Source organism: Ambystoma mexicanum, chromosome 3q, assembly GCF_040938575.1.
Source record: "Ambystoma mexicanum isolate Mex_15411 chromosome 3q, UKY_AmexF1_1, whole genome shotgun sequence".
Taxonomy (NCBI): Eukaryota; Metazoa; Chordata; class Amphibia; order Caudata; family Ambystomatidae; genus Ambystoma; species Ambystoma mexicanum.
The window spans coordinates 377,957,043-377,981,932 of record NC_090926.1 but is presented as its reverse complement, the minus strand read 5'-3'; positions in this window follow the sequence as shown (position 1 = coordinate 377,981,932).

Sequence of the window (24,890 nt, the reverse complement as noted above, 5' to 3'; positions counted from 1 at the left end):
TCTTGTTTCTGGAGAATGCTAAATGAGGAGGGGCTGCATCTCAGTGTGAGCATGCCCAGTCCCCAATACGGAAACATCTTTATAGAATTATATCTACTGACTGGAAAGTATAACCTACAAGAGACACCCAATAAACAATGCGCAGAAAGGATACCCAAAAAGGATTGTACCACTTACAAACGTTAGCCTAACCAGTAATAAGCTGAGGAAGCGCTTTAAACAAAACTGGCTTCTAATGCATGTTAAATGGTCCACAGTTCCTCAGCCACTACCTCCTCACCATGATACAGGCCTCAGGGGTTATTTCTGCAAAAAAGATCAGGCTCATGCTTTGTCTAACAGAGTTGGCATTAGCATCTCTTATTAGTGCTGGCACGCAGCCAGTGAAAATCATGGTGAGGTAGTGTAGAAAGGGTGTTTGGCCGAAGGATGTACAATTTGAGGCAACTTATTTGATTGCTTTATGCGTTTAAGTGTGGGCACAGTGTGGCATACTCGTCGGAGCCACAAAAAACGTTCCAGTGCGCTATTGTATGGACATGGGACACATCAGACAAAAACAGGCAGATCTGCTGTTACATAGAGGAGCACCACAGAGACAGCATTCACCAACAGGTTGGTGGCTTGTGCTGCACACATATCACTGCATTGATTTGCCACGGACTACTGTCTGCATGGTGACACACAATGATCGCATCTTTCCTAATCAAGGTGCCAAGTCGCATTGAGGAATCATCTGGTGTGCGCTAGGCAGTGGTTGGCTTGTTAAAAAAATGAAAAGACCTTTGATACTGAGTGGATGCATGCAGTCAATGTCCCAAAGCAGCCACTAGAATACTTAAACAAGAAAATGACAGCTAACCTTCCCAGGTGTGTGCCATATGTAACTAAAAAGTAATATACAAAAAAAGTTTTGATGTGTCAAATAAAGACATGAAAATAAAGAAAATAGTTTAAAACCTTTTCTGTGTGGCGCGTTGATGCTCTTGGAAGAATTAGTAGATTTGTTCTCCTAACTGATGCTTTGTGCTGGCCTTCAGAATAATGGTGCTCCATGTTCAGTGCTTAACAGTGAAATGTTAAGCAGATAGGGCCTCATTAAGACCCAGGCGCTAATGGGTTAACGGCGCCGCAAAAGGCTGCGGCGCCGTTAACCTATTAGCGCCTAATTATGAGGTCCCTTTGCAGGACCCGACCTTAACGGCTGGTTTTACCAGCCGTTAAAGTAGGGTGCCGCAAAGGGACCTTGGTGCTAAGTACAGTGCTGCAATTTGCGGCACCTTACTTAGCGCCTTCCCCATTCCCATTGAACCCTATGGGGCAAAAATGGGAATGGGGAATTACCACCCCGCCAACCTTGGAATGGGGCGGTAATTCCGCCATTCAGCATGGCGGACCCTGGCATGGACCATGGTGCGCCCGGGTCGCAATGAGGCCCATACTGTGTAAAAACAATGGCTTGTTGAATGAGCCATCACTTAGAAATCACCCCCACTTTAAAGGCTTGCAACAGAAAGGGCGACGGCACAGGGTGTGAGCCTCCTATAGCAGTTCGGAATGTGCATTCCTTTGTGACAGAGCTCCCGGGCACATGCCCACTTTGCCCGCCTCAGGAAACGGGTCTGCCAGTGGGCAAGTGATTTTGTCTATGAGATTGGTTGCAGGGAGGTTACAGATGGTTGCCCAGGGTCGGCACAGACCAAAGTAGGTGTGCCAATGTGGAAACGCTTATCTCAAGGGGTGCACTAGCATGTCATGATTTTACCTTTAGATGACCCAGTGAAGCTTGAGGGCATAATCACTGGGCATCGATTCATGTGATGGAAAAGTTCTAATGCATGTGATGTAGTTATGCTCAAGGGTAGAGGGCAGAGGAGTTACAATGTGGTGACCGAAAGGAAGACTATGGGCAACACAGCACAAGGTGAGATAAGAAGAATGTGGGTGCAGAGCACAGACATACTCGGTTAGCACCCACGTGGGCATCTGCTGGAACCCACCATATATTGTAATGGAACGATGTAAGCCTATCTTGACTGATAGTTTGTGTTGCCATCAGGTGTAATGCACGTGACAGTGGGGAGACACTGTGGCAGTAGGTTGGGGCACATAGCGTGGAACTGTATGCTGGACTCAACATTTGGGGTCACTGGTAGAGAGATGTACCTTCTAGTTGTGGGCAGATGCTCGGTGAAGTTGTCATGTAGGTACTCACAGAATGGTACTGATCCAGAAGGTGCACAGCAGAGAGGGAACAGGCCAGGGGGTCTGGTTGGTTCACAGGGGTCTCCTTTTTCACCCAGGACTGTTCCTGGGAGGTTGGGGATAGGGGCCACAACCACTCCCCCATGCCCAGTTTGCAATTGGGGCAACAATCTGACGTATTCGGTATTGTATGCTGTTATGCATTCATTCACTGCTGCATTTTGTCACATTCCATAGTCTATGATAACACGCATTGATCCTCTGTTGCATTTTGTAAATACATGTGCCAAATTCCTTCCAAAAAGGGAGTGGCGTCATGTCTCGCCCGTTGACCTGCGTCATCCAATCCCCCTCACATGCCTGAGGGCTTGGGTTCTGTTCCCCCCGCTTGCCCGGCAGGCAGGACAGGGCACAGATGATGAACGGTGGCTGGGGCTGTGCTGTCATCAAAGGCCCTGCAATTACTTCTATAGAACGTTTCATTGTTAGCAGCAACTGCGCTTTCCATATACATGCATTTTTAGGCAATAGAAATCATGATGAGATGTTAGCACTTGCCTGACAGGGGAGTACTTGGAAGAGGGGGCAAGAGACATTTCAAACTCACAACAGACCTTGAGTGTCAGGTTCCAGCCGTGAAGGCGAGAGTTAACTGCGTTTAACATTCAGGCTTCAGCAGAAGAGTCTCATTAAAATGCACAAAGAATCAAAAAGCCCATAACACCACATTTGGTCAAGATCGCCAATAGAAAGAAAATGACTGGCAGAATAAAGCTACTTTATGAAAATATATGTTATGTGTATGAGGGTCTAGTAGTTCAAGATGAAAAGAAAAGTGGCTTTGCATTGTGGTACTTGTAGTCCTCTATTCACAGTAGAGCAAATACTTCTCAAAGACTCTGTTTTGGCAGAACACATTTATGTTAGACTCTGCATATTGTAAGGTTGCTTTGTGTGATTTGTGTAGTTTGCAGATAAACAGTGAAAGTCTGCATTGTGGTTCTTGAAAGCCAAAACAGATATGTCTACTAACTAGTAAAGAGTTTGGAAGGTATGTGGTAATCTGTCTAAATTAGTGGCTTCACTGCTTAACTAATGTGTGTGTGATGCTGAGCAAATAATGTCATCCATCCCAACCACAGCATGACCGTGCTGGCAAGTACCAATAGAAATGTGCATTTTGTCCATCAATCATCCTGTCATTTTTGAAGTGTCGCTGATGCTTTCATCTGCATTAAATTGCACAATTTGCTGCTAACTTGATACCAGCTCTCACAAGCACGCCTTGGTGGAGATCGCTCCCACACAAGTACGTTTGTCTCTCCCCACAGTCCCTGAACTTAGTCCCTCCCACAACATAGAAAGGGTTGGTCCCCCCTTACTTTTTAGTGCAGTTTCTCTCCTGCTATAGACAGACAGAAATAGACTGGGCGGGCCACACTGAATCCCACCTGACTTTTCCCTGCTGCAGTTCCAGGAGTGCCCCTCATAACCAGTACCAGGTCATTAAATAATATAGATTATTAAAACCCCTCCTGAGTACCAAACGCAGCGAACACGTGACAGATGGCTCCGTAGTATTGGGGACTATCAATGGTTGGCCATGAGCACCTGAAAACTCCTTCCAGAAGGACCTCTTATTTGCATGTGTTCTTTGAATCTTACCGATAGACCTACTTTTATGTATCGGTTCAGTGAATGTGGGGCTGGGTAGTATACAAACTGTTGAGAAAATCAAACAGATGTCTATACAGGAACCTTGACAGTTCAGCATGATGTCGTTGTTTTTCTTGCTCACTCAAGCCACTTAGCTTATGTATAATGTGAGCACTAAGCTCCCAACTGTATCAAAAACATAAAAACTGCAGACAACTACAGTGACAACTGTACATGACACTGGAACCAGCTAAAGGAACGCTCCTTGTATTGAAGCCATGCTTGCTAGACTATGCATTTATTAACAGGTGAAAACCATGGCACAGTGACTTGAGCAACTGCACCAGAGATCAGCGTGTAACAGTCAGGCCAGTTTGGGATGTGTGCAGTAATATGCTTTGTCGTGAGAGTGTGTGTGTATATGTGCGTGGGTGTGTGTGAGAGTGTGTGTGGGAGTGTGTGTATGTAAGTGTGTGAGTGTGTGTGTGTGTGGGAGTCTGTGTATGTAAGTGTGTGCGTGTGAGTGGGTGTTTTGTGAGTGTGTGGGAGTGTGTGTATGTTTGAGAGTGTGTGTGGGAGTGTGTGTGTATGTGCGTGGGTGTGTGTGAGTGTATATGTGAGAGTGTGGGTGAGAGTGTGTGTGGGAGTCTGTGTATGTAAGTGTGTGCGTGTGAGTGGCTGTTTGGTGAGTGTGTGAGTGTATGTGGGAGTGTGTGTATGTAAGTGTGACTGTGTGTGTGGGAGTGTGTGTATGTAAGTGTGTGTGTGAGAGTGTGTGTGGGAGTGTGTGTAAGTGTGGGAGTGTGTGTGTGTGTGTGTGGGAGTCTGTGTATGTAAGTGTGTGCGTGTGAGTGGGTGTTTTGTGAGTGTGTGGGAGTGTGTGTATGTTTGAGAGTGTGTGTGGAAGTGTGTGTGTGTGTATGTGCGTGGGTGTGTGTGAGTGTATATGTGAGAGTGTGTGTGGGAGTCTGTGTATGTAAGTGTGTGCGTGTGAGTGGCTGTTTGGTGAGTGTGTGAGTGTGTGTGGGAGTGTGTGTATGGAAGTGTGGGAGTGTGTGTATGGAAGTGTGTGTGTGAGAGTGTGTGTGGGAGTGTGTGTATGTAAGTGTGTGTGTGTGAGTTTGTGTGTGGGAGTGTGTGTATGTAAGTGTGTGTGTGTATACGTTCACATCCGAGCCAAATTCTTTCAGATGTCTTCCTTCTAGGGTCGATGCACTGAGCACAAGTTAGGTAGTAACTGCACCTATTATGCACGCCCTGGAGACCATGCCGTTGGGCTCTATGTGAAAATGGAGTATGCAACATCATGTAAAGTGGTCTTGTGGGGTGAAGAGTCTGGCGGCCTCTTGCCACTTCTAGACTACCAGCCTCGTGCCGCCTAGAGATTCGCTCTCTTGCCTGGTGGATATACCCTCTCACAGATGCCCTGCTGCAGAAACCAGATCGGTCTTATGTTATGTTATATTGGTCGCATGTATGACATATTAGTTTGTTGTCATCCAGTCGCAAAGCGCTGAAGGTGTGGAGTAGAGAGTGAAAGATGTGTATGGGATTTATGGTTGTACGGGCATTTCGTTCAGCTTGTTTAAGCCATTAAAAGCCGCCCAATTAAAAGAATAAGGGTACTGGCTTCTGCCAGAGCTTGCTCCGCCTTAGAGCCTTAGAGCTGCAACCAGAGCCACCTTGTCGAGTCACTTTCTCCTTTGTCAGCTGTACACAGGCCAGCAGGCCCTGACAGTAGTGGGGCGCCTTATGGACATATTGCCCAATAGGCTATGTGTCTGCCTTTCTCTCCTCCTGGCCCATCTCAATTTATATTCACCAAAAGAGCACTTTTCCCCTTTACTATTTCTCATGTTTTTAGTATTGTAACAGGAAGACGTGGGCGTCAAATTGAGGAGTTTCATAGTTACGGGTGGTGGTTATAGGGAGTGAAAGAGCAGACTGGATAGTAAGCACCAAAGTGAGTAGCCAAAGCAGTGTTTAATTTGACGAAGGAAAGATTAATGTAGTAGCAGAGAGAGTGTTTGGTAGGTGGTCCTCACTTGGTCAGGATAGGGGGGAGGGCATAAAGTTGGGCTTGAATTTCTGTCTGGTGATGGATGAGGAAGAGAAAAGTGCAAGCATGGAGTGGAGATGGTGAAACGAACGAATGACTGGTTAGAATATGAACCGTCAACAGTACATCAAAGCATGTGAAAGTATGAGAGAGCGGATGTGAATGTGTATGTGAGTGGAGGTATTCACATGCATGTGTGAGCAGAGCGGGCATGCGCCATGCTTACAGGACAATGCTGGCATATATTTTGGGTACCGGCCAGTGAGGCAACATAACAATTATAATACCTTGCAATGCTGGCATATGTTGTGGGCTCACCGAACATGACAAAATGTTCTTTTCCTAAAGTGGCATGCTGGCATATATTGGGCATAGCGTAAATATGTGCTCTTACAGGGCCATGCTTGCATATTTTGGGAACATCCATCTCTACTGTGTTCTTACAGAGGAGTGCTTCATATTTTAGGCACAGCCAGCAGGAATGTGACCTTAAGGTGACATGCTGACATACATTGGACACAGCCAGCATTAAGATGACTTGTATGGATACACGGTCATATATCAGAGCCAGCAGAAATATGTTCTGACAGTGCATGTTGGGTTATCCTGGACAGAGCTCATCTCAAATTGTGTTCTTGCAGTGGCATTACTGGGATGCAATATTGGGTACTGGCATAAAGAAACATTTGTTTTAGAGGGCAATGCTGGCATATTGTTGAATTGGGCCTCTGAGTTTTCTATGAACACAGCCAGCAGGAAAACGTGTAAACATATTCTCCTGTTGGTGCTTCCCCTACACATCCAATTGTAAATTGTATTGATTTTTTTAGCTCACTGCTTTTTAAAATCTGTGATGCAAAATGCAGGCATTCCAATAAATCTCTTTAAAGAAAGTTCTCGCCCCCACCCCAAATCTGCCTAACTGGCTCAGGCATGCTTGCTGCACTTCCCCCTACACTCCTACAATTTCCAGGAGAACATGTATGTTCCTCCACTAGAAAAGAATTACCAGCCTCCACTGTGTCCCCACCACAAGTTGCCTCTTCTATGCCTCTGATTCTTCTTTTCCATGTTAAAAACCCTTACTGCACTTAAGCACTGCTCCTCTGCACTCCTAGGCGTCAATACTCAACCAGACGAGTCACACATACTGTTCCATGCTACTCCACACACACACCCTAAAATAACATGACAGTTCCAACTGCAAGCATATTTCTTTTGCATACATTTTAAAATTATTAATGAGCATTGATCAAGCAAACAGAGGGAACCTGTTAATTGGTTGAACTATTAGTTGTTGGAATTATCCAAACGGAATGGTACTCGTTTAATGGACCTCAGATGGAGGACAGGATGAGTCACACACATCTTATGTCACGTTCTTGGTTGGCTCTAACACTCTCCTTCAGGGGTGTTTCTAGGTCTGGAAAAGACCCGGGGCTATGCTGATGTCGGAACTGTTGGGACTGGGGCTAGCTAGTCTTTTGGATGTAGCTCCTGAGATTCTATCCAGGGCTACAACCAAAAGACCAGGGGCTATAACCCTCTTAGCCCCCCCCCCTAGCAACGCCTCTGCTCTCCCTCAAAGGACCAGATTTTGGAAGCACTGACCTGTCTGGAAATCCCCACACTGCCCGGCATCCCCTAGCATTATAAAGGCACACTTTGCAGGTGGCTCTCTCTCTTCTACTTCATTTCCTTGCACTGCATTTTTCTGCCACGTCACTACCACCCTACTCCTTGCCTCTTGTTTTTTTCTCCATTGGCATCTGAAGCATTTGTTTCATCTTTGACCTCAATTCTGAACTTCCACCAATAGCCTTTGCAGCCGCTTCTGTCAGTTAAAACTCCCTGGGAGATTCCAGCTTTGTAATTATTTTGGGAAGACCCGTGAATCACAAAGGTTCCCTGGCAGAGATCTGTGGACCTCAGCAAGCAATTGAGCAGGGGATCAGCCCAGGCTCAGGGCAGCTATTGCTGGCAGATCCTTCGACCAAGAACCTGTCTATTAGTATCCTTGTGAGAGAGCAAGCTTAAACACCAAAAATGTCATTGAAAGTTGAAGTTCTTCGAGGGTCATGTTACTGTAGCGTCACTGATGTCCCACTGCTTGCCTCTTGGCATACGTACTACTTAAGCCCTCCACTCTGTGCCCACTCACCCTTGTTACCCTCCTTGCTGCATTTCCACAGCCCAACATGTCAGTGTTTTCCATGTTTTGGTCCCTCTGTGTCACTCTTCCGGGAACACCCACCTTGCCCACTATTGTGGTGGAGACAGGGGTCAAGTCCTAAAAATTAAAGTGGGGGGACACGTCAACAACTGCAATGGGATGTGACGTCACTAGAAAATAGCATATCAAGGTGAAATATGCACATTTCATTACATTGGCTTTGTATAACCACCCAAATTGCACAGGGCATCTGGCATTTGCCTTTCATAAAAACAACACACACACACACACAAAACCAAGAGAGGATATTTTCTTCTAATAGTGTTTTTGAAAACGTTAAAAAGGTGCGCATGTTTTAAACTCCAAGAACCAATACAAGTGTTTTCCCCGGGAATTACAGTACCGAAATGAGACATTTTACCTTTAGTTGTTTGTTATTTATCATCAGGTTATATAATGCAGTGGTCAAGTGCCCTGCCTACAAACCTGACCACTGTGGTTCGATCCCCGTGGTCGTCTTTAATGCATAAATTCAAAGAAGACATTTACTGCTTATCATTTTAGCTGTGGAGGATTAAGTCCACCCTCTGAAAAAAGTGGGTGAACTCCGTCCCCCCACGTGTACCCTCGACTTGAGCCCTTGTTTCCAGTGTTCCCTCTGTTGCTTAGCTACTCCTTTCACAGGGACACCCCAATTACACCTCTTTTACTTTCCTCCATGAGGAACACCCTCTTGATCCCGGTTTCTTCTTTCCGATCCCTGCTTTTGTTTTTGTCTCCCCCTTTCCGCCTGCTTGTGTGACGGAGTGTCCTGCCACAAATAATCACTCTGACTTGGCCTGTAAATCCAGGGGTATTTATTGACTTTCTATAGACAGACTAGATGCTGAATTTGGATGTTCTCTGGGGTTCTCGGGCTTGGAGTTTTGGGCGCTAGGGCCACTCCCCCCCCCCTTTGGCTCGACTTCCCCACCCTAGCCCAGACGTCCGTAATGGGGATGTTAGTTCTATTGAACGGTACCACCTATCAGCTTCATCTTCTGACTGGGACTAATGATGTTTTCCCTATGACAACGGCTACATTTCTCCATAGGGGTCTTCTAGATGTCCTGACCTAGCCCTGTTAGGACTCTAGGGGTGTTATGGGATGCTATCTCTTTCCACCCTGTTCCACCTGTTCTTCTTGCACACACGGTCTTGCCCGACCCTTCCGTACACTAGATCCCAAGATGCTCCCCTCCCATCCTACTACTTTGCTTCTGATCTCACACTCCACCTTCTTACCTCCACCCTTTGATGTTATAACTTCTCCTCCTTCCCAATTCCTCTACTCACTACTGTCAATACCTTCTGCCACCTCTGGTGTATCTCCTCCTCCTTCCTTCCTGCTCCTTGCCTCCACTGCTATTACCTCTCTGTTCTTACCCCTAGTCCTTACTCCACTACTCCCCTCTTCTACTGCCACTCCTAGCTGTCACTACCATTGCTCCCACTCTACCGCTACTGCCACCTCATCACTACCACTACGGCTCTAATGCCTCTTCTAACTCCATTAATTTCTTCATGCCGCTGCTAATATCTACTACCTGTCCCTGCTACTCTGCTCCTTCCACTACCACTACCTCTACTTCCTACCTCCACTCCCAACTACTACTCCCAGCTCTCTACTTCTTTTCTATCAATAATGTACTCACTCCTCCCTCACACTATACAGATCCCCTCTCTCCAATAGCCTCCACATATTCTGTTGCACTCGCCTCCTCTGGTCTCTTACACATCCTCCTCCACTTCCTGTCCTCACCCAACTGCAGCCCACACCAAACAACTTCCAAGCGCCTTCTTAAATCCCCCTTCCCCACTCTGGTTTGGTTAACTTACCCTACCAATGGCTTACCTTGCTCTCCGGGAGTGTGACAGGGGAGGGCTTGGGAAACATGATAAGGGCTCTGAGCCCTTTCCCCTTTTCAACAGCGCCCTGCTGTATTAATAAGTTTCCTCTATTGCACAGGCTCCTCTCCTGTGCAGATCCACCAGATCCACTGTCTTTGTTGCGCGGATGTCTTGCAGCGTGATGCCAGGGCCTGCTGTCTGCAGCTTCGAGACAGCGTCTGCTGCCTCTTTTCCCATGCGCCTCTTTTTGGTGTAGCCACCCTCTTCTCTACGGCGTCCTGCCATAGTGCCGTCCCAGCAGGTAAGGAGGTGCTGAGAGGGGCTCTGTCTGCACATTCACTGGCACCCAGGTTTTTTGGTGTCAGGCTCCCTCCCTTGACATAAGCAGCCCTGTCACACTTGTTAGACCCTCCCCACAACCATACACTTGAATGCAGCCAACGTATGATGCACCGCGTTATCTTGCCTGTGACAAAGCGACCAACCCCTGCAAAATGCTACATAGATATACATTTCACTACCATCACATACCTCACATCCTATTATTGTTGACTATGCACAGCCGCTATTGTTGTATCACGTGTGAACAAAACATATGTTATGGACACACCTGAACGCATATAGCAGACACCACTGTTTGATCAAACTCAGAGCTGGTGCAAGTGAACTGTATATGCATCCGACAACAATTAGTGTATTCATTTATCTGTGTTTTGCATGTTTTCTCATTCTAGTTGCACAAAACCCATGAAAGACACAGCTGAACCAGACTGATACCCAAAGTACTAGATAGTTCTGGAATTCTGACTGATTACAGATGCCATTCACGGGCTGTTTGTCCACACCTGTAGTGATTGCCTGAGCCATGTTCTATAGTACTTCACAAACACCTAACTCTTACCTTAGGAGAAGCATACTCTACAGGTGCGACTCCCTCCCCCAAGCCATACCTTAAATGTACACCCTTTTGTAACCCTTCATCATTGTATAGTGCTCCATTGCTATCCATGTAGGATTGTACTATTTATAAACACTGGACAAACATACATACATAATACTGTGGGATGTAACCTCAGGGGCCAGGACCTAATGGGTTGAAGCAGGAGCCCAAAATAAGGGTAGGTCTACTGACAAATCATTACAGATGATATTCTTGTTGCAGTAAAGATGCCACTGGGGTCTTTTTGAAGGAGCAAATGTGTATGTCCTCCCTCGCTTTTGCTTTCACATTGTAAGGGTCATGAGAGATATCAGTTTGCCACAGCAACTCTGTTAATGCTTTTCATTGGTTTTGAAGTCTGGGAAAGTCTAGCTGTCGTGGACATAAGCTGCCTGGTGTGGGACTAAGGGAGTGAAAAGTTTGGGATATGATTGGTACATACAAAACCCGTAGGCGGGAGCCAGGTTGTTTCCTAGTACCTTCCCGGGGACATCAATAGAGGGGGGGAAGAGGACTCCACCTCGCGCAGCCTCGCTTAGAACCTGCTGGCCCCAGGGCACCTGAGCTAGCCAGATCCAGAGAAGAGTTTTCATTGGCAAAGTACAATGACACCTGCATGAGCTCGTCCTTTGACAGCGCCATACCTGCCGAAAAAAAGGCCTTACCTGAACAGGTCCTACATTCATAGACAAAACCGGACTGCTCTATAGGGTCATAAAATAATGCCAAGGGAGATTGGCAGACCATTACCAACTACTTGTCCCTTCCCAGTTCTGAAGGAAAGTTCTGGACTTGACCCTCTCCCACCTATTTGCAGGACAAAAAGGGATTATGAACCCAAGACTATATGTTAGCAGATTTGTTCGTCTGGCATACGCCATGATATTCAAAGGTTCTGTTCAGAATGGCCCATATGCCAAAAAGCCATATACACAATGGTCTCTACAACTCCTACTTATTATATAAGAACCCCTCTCCTGGATAGGTATGCATGTTATAGGACCCTGTTCCCACTGCAAGTCATTGAACCACTATAAGCTGTTGATTCTTGACTATGCCACCAGGTAGTCTGAAGTATTTTGCATGATAAGTACTAGCACATAGAACATTAGCAACCATTCGTCCAGTGACGGTTTCCCAAGGAGATTTGTACTGTTCAGGGAACTCTTGTAATGACAAAGCTGATTTGGTTGTTACTGGTGGTGACCCTTCACGCCTCCAATTACTACCCTCAAACTGATGGTTTACTGCAAAGCTTTAACCAGACTTGAAGGTTGGTGGTACAAAAATGCAAGAAACTAGGACAAGCTACTTTCCTGGGCCCTGTTCATCACCAGAAAAATACCGCAGACCTCAACTGGCTTGTCCTCATTTGAGTTTGTCTACAATGATGAAACCTGTAATGTCCTTGATATCCTTAGGGAAAGCTGGGAAGGAGGTGATGACGCATAGTGGTGAATATGGAGAGTTCATTGAGGCAACTCCGGAGTGGTTGCGGACTATCCAATGTCTCACCCAACACAAGATGAGAATTTACAGGGGAGTTCAGCAGAGTTGTTTCAAAGTTGGAGATCTGGTGCTCACCCTGTTGACCTCAGTGGAGAACAAGCTTACCACAAAGTGGTCGGGCCATATGAAATCACTGAAGTACTCAGTGGTCACAACTACAGGGTAACAAGGAGACTGAATCAAGAATAGTCACATATGCTTCATGAACTGGCAAAAGCATGTAAAAGCCTGAGAAGTCTTCCATGATGGCTCTCCTACCTCCCGATACCAACTCACCAGAAACTGTGGCCATGACTGAGCTAATTCTGGAAGACCTATCAACAGACCAGAAGAAGGAACTACATAGCATGCTCTAGAACTTTCCAGAGGTCTTCTCTGTTGTACCGGAGAAGGCTCATTGTTTCATCCCTTGAATCAAAACCTACCCAGGAAAATATGTTTGACTCCTGCCATACCGTCTGCCAAAGATGCATAGGCAGGTGCTAGAGGAAGAATTCTAAAAATGCTCCAGCTTAGTCTCATCAAACCTTCACACAGCTACTGTCATTGTCAATTGTTCTTTTGTCCAAGCCTATTCGAAGCTGGTACTTCTGCGTTGACTCCAGCATAGTGAATGAGATCTTGAAATTCAATGCATACCGCATGTAGGAGGTCGATGAACTTATCAAATGGATCAGGCCCAAAATGTACATCTCTATGCTTGACCTCACAAAGGGCTACTGTTAAAGCCCAATTGCCACATGAGACCAAGATAAAGCTGCGTTTGCCAAACTGATGGCCTTGTATCAGTTTGCTGTGCTTCTGTTTGGTCCCCATGGTGCTCTTGCTACCTTCCAAAAGTGATGAAGTGCTCCATCCGCATCAGGCAAAGGTCAGGGGTGTATGGCTACAATATATTCATGTACAGGCAGACCTGGGAAGACCACCTGAATCATCTACACCGAGTCACCCGCACCTTGAGGAAGGCAGGGCTTACCACGAACTCAGGCAAGTGTCATCTGGTGGTGTCATGATTAAAATATCTAGGTTTCGAAGTGTGCAAAGGCATGGTCCAACGTTAACCAATCAAAGCCAAGGGCATCCATAGCATTCCCATTCCCAAACACAAAAAGGATCTATGATCCTTCCTAGGCCTCATTGGCTATTAAAGATGTTACATACACAACACTTCAAGCATAGACGGTTCACTATCAGACCAACTTAAGCGATCCAAATACAACTGAATACAATGGACCAAGGCAACCAAGAAAGCGTTTGGTCAATTTAAGCAAGTCCTATGTTATCTGCCCCTACTGATAATGCCAAACATTTCCAATCCGTTTTTCCTGCCGATGGATGCTTCACATGTAGGATTGGGGGCAGGTTTATCCCAAATAAAGACTGGCATTCAGCAACCCACTCTTTTCATCAGTAGGAAGCGCCACCTAAGGGAAAAGAGCTACACCACCGTAAAATGAAATGACCGGCCATTCAGTGGGCCATTGAGGTTCTAAAATAGTACCTAACAGTCCAAATGTTCACATTAGTTACTAACCATGCACCGATGACTTGGCTGGCCAGGGCAAAGGATACCAACCACTGAGTCATGAGGATGTCCCTGGCTTTCCAACCTCCACCTTCTCAATGGTCCATGGAGAAGCTCGCTAACACGACAATGTGGACTACATCAGCAGGTACTCAACTGGAGAATCATCCAGGTGCCAATGGAAAGAGGGGGAGATGTGTGCCAAGGTGTCCTTGCCTGAGTCTGTGGACCAGCAGGAAGGTGGCGCAGTGGACCAGATGCCATCCTGAGGTAGTGGATGCTGGACCTGGTGTGGTATTAAGATGTTCTCCAATCATCTCGCCGGTATCCTGGGTACATGGTTACATGGCAAGGGACTCTCAAATGGCCTCACCAGAGACTTACCCCAGTGTACCCTTCCCTAGGTAAACCAGACCCAAATATACCACACTGAAATGGAAGTCATTCCCTTTTTTTAAAACCTTTACTTATAACACTGCTTGACGTTTCAACAGAGAAGAACAACAATACATTGACAGTCAGCATTGCATGAATGAGCATATAATCATACAAAAAACCAAGCTGACGGTCTGTTAAAGATTTCAACCAACATCATGGCAAGCAATCAGAGAGCAATAAATCACTTAATGAGCGCAATGCGCAGGAGAACTAGAGTCCACAGTATCGTGATCATCATCACTCTCAGAGGATAGCAAATATGAGCAAAAGGGGGCCCAGATGTTCCGGGGTCTGCTTACCATCGGTTGTAGGGCGACCCATCACTCTTCAGTGTCTGAAGCCCAGGTAAGAGCCTGGAGCCATTGGCTATGAGTGGGGGGTTTAGGGCGTAGCCAGTGGAGTAGGATACAGCGGGCCGCAGAAGTCCTTCCCTTAAAGTGCACCCTCTCCTTTTCCCAAACAAGGTAGCATAGGTATGGACACAGTTACGAGCTCACCTAACACTTCAGAAGAATGCCATTTAAACATGTGATGACCCGCAATGTACTTGACGGTCCTGCAAACAGACTCTTTTAAGCCTGTGATTTCCCATATACTAGGAAAATGATGCAGAAAGCACAGTTACATGTCCATTGTTCCCTGGCAAGGGAGTCTTGTGCCAGGTAAACCTTGTTTCGATGTTTCCGCTCACCCAGCATCGCAACCGAATAAAAAGAGTAAGAAAACGTACACAGGGTTTCCAGCTCCTAATTTATTTGCAAGAAACACCAAACCCCCAACAAAGCACAAGAAGCAACTTGGTTGCTTAAAGAAGTGTGTTTAAAATTCGAGATGGCAGACAAGCCAGATTTAGAATTGGTGTACCCCAAAGCCCTTACCAGCACTAGGTGCACTCAAATAACCCAGCCAATTCTGGCCTTCACCCAATTATCCCTTGCAGGAACAGGAACAGCCCCTTAGTGAAATACCCCCCCATAGGGTGGAGGGGACAGGGCATAACTACAGCGAGCTGACGTTGCTGAGGGTGGGTTGTTGGAGCTAGTTATGGCTGGTGGTTGCATGTGTTTGGAGCACTTTATGAGGACTGTGGAGGATTGGAGACTGTTGAAGGTTTGATGGGAAGACAGGGTCAGGAGGCAGTGTTAGGGTATTGGAGGAGGCAGTAACATCAGAAGTTGGTAGTAGATGACTGAAAGAAGTGCTAATATCCGGAGGAGGAGGTCATTTCAAAAGGAGGTGGTAAAAGGCTTGAGGAGGCAGTAACACCACACACAGGTGGTGAAGGACTAACGGTAGTTGTACAAGGAAGAGGTGGCAAGGGACCGGAGGTGCTGGTAACATTCAGAGGGGGTAGTTAAGAACTGAAAGAAATGGTTGTACTGGGAGGAGGTGGTGAGAGAAAGGGTTATCTTCAGGAGCGGGTACTGAACTCTAGGAAATGTTTCTGACAACTGGAGTAGGTGGTAAGTCAGTACAATCAGGAAAGTTCTCGCAAGCCGGACCAGTCCTAGGTAGAGCAAGGAAATGCAAGGAGAAGAAAGATGGGGACAGGAATGTTACGGTAATATCATTTGGAAGGTAAGGGGTATCAGGAGCTCAACCCTGAACTTGGGGAAGGACCCCCTAAGGTCTAGAATGTGTTGGTGGGGGCCCATGGCTTCTACTCCAACTTGAGCTATACCTTAAGTTGCAGGAAGAGCCCCAACACCAAGAGCGACAAGAAGTGAGTTCAGCCCTGCACCAAAGGAGACTATTTATTGATTTTCAGCCATTGGGTCCAGGACCAGACCTCTACTAAGTATCCCAGGACTGACCCCACCCTGAGACTAGAGGACTTGGCACCATAGAGTGTGAGACCTTTCTTTGTAATGTGTAAGACTTTTCTTTTTCCTGATTGTGTTGAGCTTTTGGACTTTTAATCCTTACATTCTATTTATTGCTTATGCATCCCCCAAAGCCCCTTTGATACTGTTTGAGTGGGGTTTTTGCACAGTCAACCATGCATCCTTTGATGACGCGGGAAATCTTGAGCTCATAGCTGGCCAAGGAGCACTACTGACTAAGGAAGACATGGCGATGACATGTACATGTTTGTTGGTGAGCACCTGCAGATTTTCATTTGCTGGGTTCAAGAGATATTCTTTCACCGCTGCCTGCCCACGCGTGGCTCGATCTCCTGTGCACTGGCCAAGACTCTAAGCCCTTTCCCGCCGACATCATGTATGGGGACTTCATGTATGGGGACATCATGTATGGCGACATCATGTATGGGGACATCATGTATGGGGACATCATGTATGGCGACATCATGTATGGCGACATCATGTATGGGGACATCATGTATGGGGACATCATGTATGGCGACATCATGTATGGGGACATCATGTATGGGGACATCATGTATGGCGACATCATGTATGGGGACATTATCACCCGATACCTTTTCTGGATGAGCTGTCAGCAAGATTCGTCCATTATTTGGATGATTTCCTATTTGTGAGGCGAAAAGTATCAGAGCAATGCCTACCTGGCTTTGGGATTTTCACTGCTTTTGCAGGAGAGTGTGAGACCCCCACCGGCCCCATGGAGGTGCTTTCATTCCTGGGTGTAGACTGGACTTTTAAAAAAGTCACTAGGCATAGTTGATGGTTTAATAGGGGCAGCACGGATATCTTGGAGAACCGTACTGCTATTATTGGTGCAAACTGAATTTCACTGTATGTGTAATCCCAGCAGTCAAGGTGTTACCCAGAAAGATGGCACGAGCCCTGGTTTCCTGACGAGGAAAAACTACCACTTTTGGCTCAAATGGGTATCAAGGAGGGTGTTTTGGTGTGCAATGTCTTCCTTAGCCACTGCAATGGTCCTTTGCACTGCGGCAAAGCTCTCATTTAGCTGCACGCAGATGTGTCAGGAAGCAAAACAGGGAACACAATGGTGCAGTCACAGGCGGCTGAATGGCAACTATGGAAAGGTTGGGTAAAAAGCATCACCGTGCTGTAGCTTTTCGCCTTGCGTTAATAATACAGATATATGACTGTCTGCCCTAGAAAAGAGGAGTTTTATTCTGGCCCAGAAGATAGGTGCTGTTATTAATGCTAGCCAACGTGTCAGGGATTGAAGCCCTCATCTCGCAGTCTGACAGTCGCCCGACCTTACCAGTGTGGCTGAGACAATTGATCACGCCTTGCCTGCGGATCGCGCAGTATTGCCTTCAGAGTGTGACATGTCCAGGCATGCAACATGCTGAATGGTGAAAAGACCTTGTGCGGCATGGCCAACTGCGAGCAAAAAAATGACCCTTGCATAGAGGAGTGGAGGAACCTGGTATGTTGGACCACCCCTTTTGAGAGCTAGGTGACCAAAGTGGAGGCTAGCTATCAGGTACCACTGCAGACATTTCACAGAGAAATGACACGCATGGGCATATGGCTGGTTCAGCCCAAAGAAGACCGTATAGTGGTGTTTGTGATGTGGGCATGTATGGAGGGAAAGCATAAGTCATGAGTAGCAGGGCGCTTGATGGTGGCAGACTTTTATTGTAAGCTGGACAGGATTCTAGATCCTACAAAGAATTTTCCACTAAAGATGGCACTGAAGGTGTGGCTAAAATGATGACCTAATGTACCAGACAAATAACACAATCAGTTTGAAGGAAAACTATTTGGAGAGATAATTGTGGTGGCCTCGTTTGGGGCGTTAAGGTGCAGTGAACTGGTAGCTCAGGAAGAAGGTGAAACTCACTGCAGGGTCCTGAACATTTTTGACATTTTTATTTTTTTATTTTACATTTATAAAGCGCTCACACAGCCTGCAGGCATCGAGGCGCTGTTACAGGAATTGTTTGTTTTTCTTAGTTGCGTAATTGTGTTTTTTTTTTGTCTTAGTTACGTATTTATAATGCGCTTAAACACAGAGGTTTCTAAGCGCGGACCCGGGGATCGAACCTGTTGTTGCTTCGTGTCGTCTTGCTTCCAAAACGCGCACGCTGCCGCTGAGCTATCCTCCCGGGACGCATGCGAGGTGCAGGGCCCTGAAGCTGCGACATGTGAAGTCATGGGAGGATATTACCAATATCTGGGTCAGGTTTTCAAAAAGAGATCAGTCCGCGTAAGGAAAGACCCTATCACTAATAAAATTGAAACAGGGCTGCCCGATTTAATTCTTGTGCAGTGTGACGAGGTTTGCTGCCAGTGCCTGGGGTTTATGGACTTCGGTTCATGGGAGCCCTGGGTCCCCACATGCCATCTGATGCATGGGCCAAAGGAGGTATATAGGGGATACCATCCACCACCTCCCTTTTCCTGAGCACTAAGACGGAGGACTGTCACAGATGTTACACGTGCCGTTCCCCTGCTCCATTGCACAACCCTCATGTGTTAAGAATGAGCTGTGGCCCGGGTGATGCTGCGAGTTATGCTTCCTTCTGATATAAAGAGGTGCATGATTAAAAAAAAAAGCACTGATGTGTATGAACATTGCAGTGGCTTTCCGCCGGAGGAGCACGTGGAAGTGCAGGCTTGACGCCGTCAGTCAGTGAGTGGATGCCCATAGGAGGTCCAGGCGACAAGTGCATGACAATTTCAAAATGGCGTACCTGATTAAAGATTGCTTGGTCTGCGTTGCCATACAGTGCAGCATTACTGCATTATACACAGGTAAGGCAGGTCCCCAACCCCCAATATGCCAATCTGTATGCCACACTTCATTCTCGCCAGTTGGTGCAAAATATGAAACACAATACAGCCCTTGATGCATGGCCAATGCCCATTAATAGATGCACCCATGCTGGAAGTGTGTGAAGAGTTGGCGAGCGAGTGCAGGAGGTGGCTGGAGTCAGAGTCAGGAGGAAGACAGCTGGTATAAGGAGGAAGAGAAGAGAGGAGAGGAGGTAGAGTCGTTGGAAAAGAGGTTGAGGAGCGCATGGCAATGATGGAGAGAGCAGCAAAGTTTCTTAGAGTTTCTGGTTCTTGGAGTTCTCAGTTTTTCCCAGACTCCCTCGGACCTTGTCCAGCGCCCAGCACGCTGGTAGAAAGTCTGGGTGTGAAGCTCTTGCCTAACGGCCCCTAGAGAAGCCCAGGTTAGAGCAGTGTGTAGTGTCGGTTTCAGCAAACTGAAGGTCCTGAAAAAGATCCTGCCTTTGCTTCCGCCTACTAGCCGTACACAGATAGTAACCTCGGCTATAATGGGCTCACTTGACTACTGTAATGGAATCTATCTGGGGCAACCCAATCATCAGACAGCACCTTCAAATACTTCATAATATGGCAGCCAAGCTGGCCCTGAATTCTCGCAGGCTGACCACTTCTGGGGGGCTATTGCAACGTCTACGTCTCCACTGGTTGCTGGTTAACACCAGAGTCGAGTTTAAGACTCTTTCCATCACTCACCAGGCTCTCCATGAGGGGGTGCGAGTTACCTACGAAGCAAGATTGAAAGGTACTGCCCTACCAGAGGTCTTCACTCCTCTGCCCTGTGTCTCCTCAGAGTGCCTAGGTATCAGCGTGCCCGTTCTGGTGGCCGCTCTTACTCGCTACTAGCTCCAACTTTATGGAACCGGCTTGCGTTCTCGCTGCATTGAACAAAGGAATACCTCCCCTTCCAGAAGGCACTTAAAACACATTGATAAAACTCCCCTGGGTCTCCCAGTGCTCGATTGGAGCTCTAGCACCTAGATGCCCTTGGGCCTTAGTTGCGCTATCTATATATTTTGTTACATTACATTACATTACAAAGTTGATGGAGGAGAAGGGAGTAGAGTCATCAGGAGGAAAATCAGTACGAAGGAGGAAGAGAGAGACAAATGGCACTGGCAGCAATATCAAAGAGGAGTTGGGGGAGAGAGCTAGAGGAAGAGGAGGCTGGAGGAGATATCAAGGAGGGGGTTGACAGGGACTATTGTGCCCCATCATGGAGAACGAGGGAATACACCCATTGGGGAAAAAAATCTAGACTGGAAAACAGGGAGGTGGAAGGGAAATAAAGGTTGACTCAATATGCCAACTCAGGATGCCAGTTTCCTGGTGGATTCTCTGGAGATTCACCAGGTCCTTCGACACTCCTGCCTGTGGAGAAGGCAGCCACACAAGGACCCTAGACCCAGGAACCAGTGGGTCTTCCCTGATATGAGAATGAGAACAAGAGGCCATTGAGAAAATGGACAGGTATAAAGTGCGGGACACTACAGCAGATCATCTGTCTGGGTAGGAACACCAGATTCGGATTTGAATGCTACAGACAGAAATTGATCAAGCCAAGGAGAAGCCATCCTGTTACTACAGGTTTGTGTTGCGTTTATGTATGTCGACCCAATCATGTGAATATCTCTAGTGAAACCCTGTTTGAATATACATCTGTGTCTTGGTCTTAAGTCAAAACTACTTGGATTTGTGATGGATAGTGTCAGAAGTGGTATCAATGGTGCTTTACCAGGAGGCCGCCAACCCTATTGTTAAACCATCCAAATGGGAGTCATAGCATTGAACAAGAGCCTCAGGGGGGAGAAAGGTTTTGGGTCCTCCCATCCCCTGATGGAGTTCAACCCTAATGTAGAACCAGAAGACTTCCTTCCCTTAATTCCTGAGTATGCTATAACTCAAAGAAATGACATGGCCCTTAAGTCCATCATTGATCAAACCATTTAAGTGGAAAAGAGCCACAAAGGGTTTCTCTTTGACAGAGAAGTGAGGTTTGCTTTACCAAGCTGAGAATAAAGTCAAGGGGGATGATCAAACTCTGCACTGCCTTTGGAACCACCTCTCTTTTGAAAAACTAAATTAGAGCTGGCACATTCACACATGACAATAATTCATTAAGGCATGTTTAAGACCTGTGACCATGTTCTTAGCCATTTTTCTGATCCAGGTGTGACAAATCCCAAGATGTTGTCGCTTCCCCCTGAGGGGGAGCCCCTCCCCTTGAGGCTTGGGAGGTGAGGCCGCTACTCGATAGCCCCCCTGGTGGGTACTCAGCGGGAGGATCTCATGGGGAAAGATTTCCCCTCTGGGAATCAGGGAGGACATCTCAGGAGAACTCGGTACAACACACCTCACCCTCCACCTACTCAGTCCATGAGGCCCACCTCCTTCACATCCCCTTATCCCATGCCACACACTTCCATGTTACACTCTCCCATGTATGTCTGCAAGGTTGATGAAGCAACAGTAGGGCTGACTGGATTAACACCACCAATGTAGACACTAAGACAAGGATGAGGCGCGGGGGCATGCCGAGACCTCCAGGGAATTGGAAAGAGCTGTCTAGATTTCATCAACCATTACAGATACAAAGTAAAGAAGGACTCATATGGGAGTCAGAGCCTCCCTGGAGGTACCGCAAGCGAGTAGGATGTCCTGCTTGGCAAGGAGACAAAGCTGCTGACCGACGCTAGAGGGAGAATCCAGGCTCCCCTACCCACTCTGCCGTGTATGGGCAGACCGAAAAGCAAGAAGGACAGGGGTCCTGGTGAGAGAAGACGGTGAACCACGCGGTTGCTCGGTTGCTGAGAGAAATGCATCCCACCCAAGAAGAAACGCTTCAGAGCCGCTGTGAGCTCTGCAAAAGCAGGAGAAGAACGAGGAAAGCCATCTGACATGTCAGAAGAACCAGAGAGTGGCGGAGAAGATCCGCAAGCAACCCAGAAGGTACAGGGTCTTAGAGTTGGACAAGATTAACTCCATAACCAGGATCTGGGACCCATAAATAATAACACAGAGTACCTGGAATCATTATAATACCTGGCAGGATAGTGTACTGGGTAAAAAGGGAACACGGTACAGTGAAGAAAGCCAGGTCTGAGACCTGCAACGTGAGGAGGAGAGATTCCTCGTTGCTCATCTTCTTCACGGCAGTACCTGGCAAGGTTATGAACCAGGTCTGCCCAGAAAGAGCTAGTAAAGAAACTTGGGTCTGGGACCCACAACATCTGCCTTGTTAAGCCTGAGAAAGGCCAGGGAAAGGGAGACATTCCCCATGGCATTTGACTTGTGATAAAAAGCCTCACAAAGGCCAGTGGAAGGGAGACATCCCCCTGGCACTTTGAACTGTGATAAAAAGCCTGAGAAAGGCCAGGGGAAGTGAGACATTCACCCTGGTGTTGTGAACTGTGAAAGTAAAAACCAAGAGAGTATGAGAACAAAGCCAACGAGGGCTAGGGGAAGGGAGTCATTCCCCTGGCATTGCGAAATCATAAAACCAAGTGAAGAGAGAGTCAAGGGGAACAGAGTAATTCCCCCTGGCTTTGAGTGAGGAGAAACACTGAAAGGCAGACACCTGGAGAAGGGAGGCATTCTCCATGGACCCAATAGTCAATACACAACTATGGGCAATAAGGAATTTTCATGTTTTAACTGGAACTTTCCATTTTGAGTTGAGAACTTTACTGCTTTTTGGCATTACAACCTGCAACTGTATTTTGTGCCTTGGAAAGGGATTGAGACCTGGGGAAGGGAGTCATTCCTTCAGGTAAAATTCCCACCTAACAACTGGAAGAAGGAAGCCATTCTTCTGGACCAAGAAGACCTACTACCTCTTTAGTTTAGTTGGAAGAGTGAGGGACAGAAGTAGGTTTCTGACACAGGATGGTGAACTATTGATTTACACGGACATCTTGTCAAAACCATTAGCTGTTTATAAGGGTGAAAAGCATCACGACTGACGTACATCACATAGGGTACAAATCCTTGTAGCTGGTTGGAGCAACCCTATACATAGGCGCCCTGCTCCATATGGGATGCCAGGTCATTGGTACCAGCTTCTACTGTCCATCTTCTTCCATGTGGGGCTCTTCTCACCAAGTCATCAAGTACCAGGCTCAATAATTAGCAATTAAGTATGTAGCTTGTAGAATGCCCTATCAGTGGCCTAGTGTGCACCTGGTCCTGCAGACATGGGCGCAAAGGCTACATTAGGATCATGTTATCTATCAAACCCCAAATCGGCCCAGATGCATCAGCGCCCTTCCAGTTCTGGCCACATTTGTGCATGAATTTCTATGCTCTGTGCTGGGGCCTACCGTTTAGGGATGCAGCACAAAGCTAGGCCTCACTTTAAAGATGGCTACTACTTTCCAAGATGGCGTTCTATGTCTAGTATACTCTGCACTGTTTCACTGTAATCCTCCCCCTAATGCAGCATATATTGGCACCTCCTGCCCCCAATGCTCTCCCCGGACATCTACAACACAGATTTGAGCCTTTGCCGTATTCAAAACCTCTTGGGGGCCTGGGACAATCGCCCCTGCTTCCCAACATTCCCCCCTTTCGTTAATCCCAAATTAACAAACTGCAGGGTAAGCATTTCCCTCTCTTCGTTCTCAATGTTGTCCCTTTCCAGCCTTTCAGCTTCTAGATATGGTAGTGTGCCTTCCTTGGGTACCCACGCCGTGCACACATGCTGCAAGCCTTCTCCTGCCTGCGCATATTGCTCTTGGGTCTACATCATATATATGCATCCCCTGCTAGGTCAACCCAGTGCTCTACATAATTTTCAGGATCAGACGAGGGAGTGGTAATAGTGCCTGGCATTGTTGTGCTCTAACCTTACAGGGTTTGTCAGGGACATCTGTTTGTACTGCACTGTCTTTTGCACCACAAAGCGCCCCATGTTCCCCAATTGAAACCATCATCATTGCGCTGCTAGGCATTGCTTTAGCACAGCACCAAAGTCCCATCTGGCAGATGCAGAAGATCACCAACACGAACACTACCACTGTTACCAGCAGTTTCACGTTTGCCCCCATCCACGATGCGCCCAGGAAAGAAGTTTGTTTAACCAGTCACTCATTTGAATGCTAGCTTCTGTTTGTATGTGGGTGCCCAAGGTGTGCAGGGCCCCTTTTATGTTGGTGAGGGACCCGTTGTCTGCATCATTAGGAGGCAGGTAGCAGGTCCAGCACATAGCAGTTCTGCAACGTCAGCAGCCAGATTGCACGCATCTCCATCTTGATAGCATTGAGGCCTTGTTTTGTGTCATTAGCCAGCTGTATCACTTCCCAGCGCATGATCTGAAGCCACTTGGCATTCACAGCTATTTGAACTCCTGGTAGAAATTATGATGCAAAAAAGGTTTCTTCCTTGCTCTCTAATCTATATTGATTTGGTATCTCTTTGAGCAACTGTTAGGAAACTTGGGACAGATAGTTGGACCTTCTCTTCCTCTGCAATTTTTCTTTCTTCTCCTTTTCTGACAGGAAACAGAATATTGGCTGCTGTGGCAACATCATGGTAGGGCCCTCTGACACTGGTGCTGGAGTTGGTGTCGACAAGTCACCTGGTCCCACTATCAAGTGCTCTTCAGGGACCACCAAGAGTGCTGAGTGCAACAAGTGGCGGGAGGTGCCGGAAGGCCTGCTAGACGCACACCCAATAGGTATCCATCACAGCTGCTGTCCCTTTCGTTAGGTCTGGGATGTATAATGTCTTATTGCACCTGCTGTTGGTCCCCACAAAGACGCTCCCTTCATTGTAAAAGCACAGTTCATATTCTTCCTGCTTTT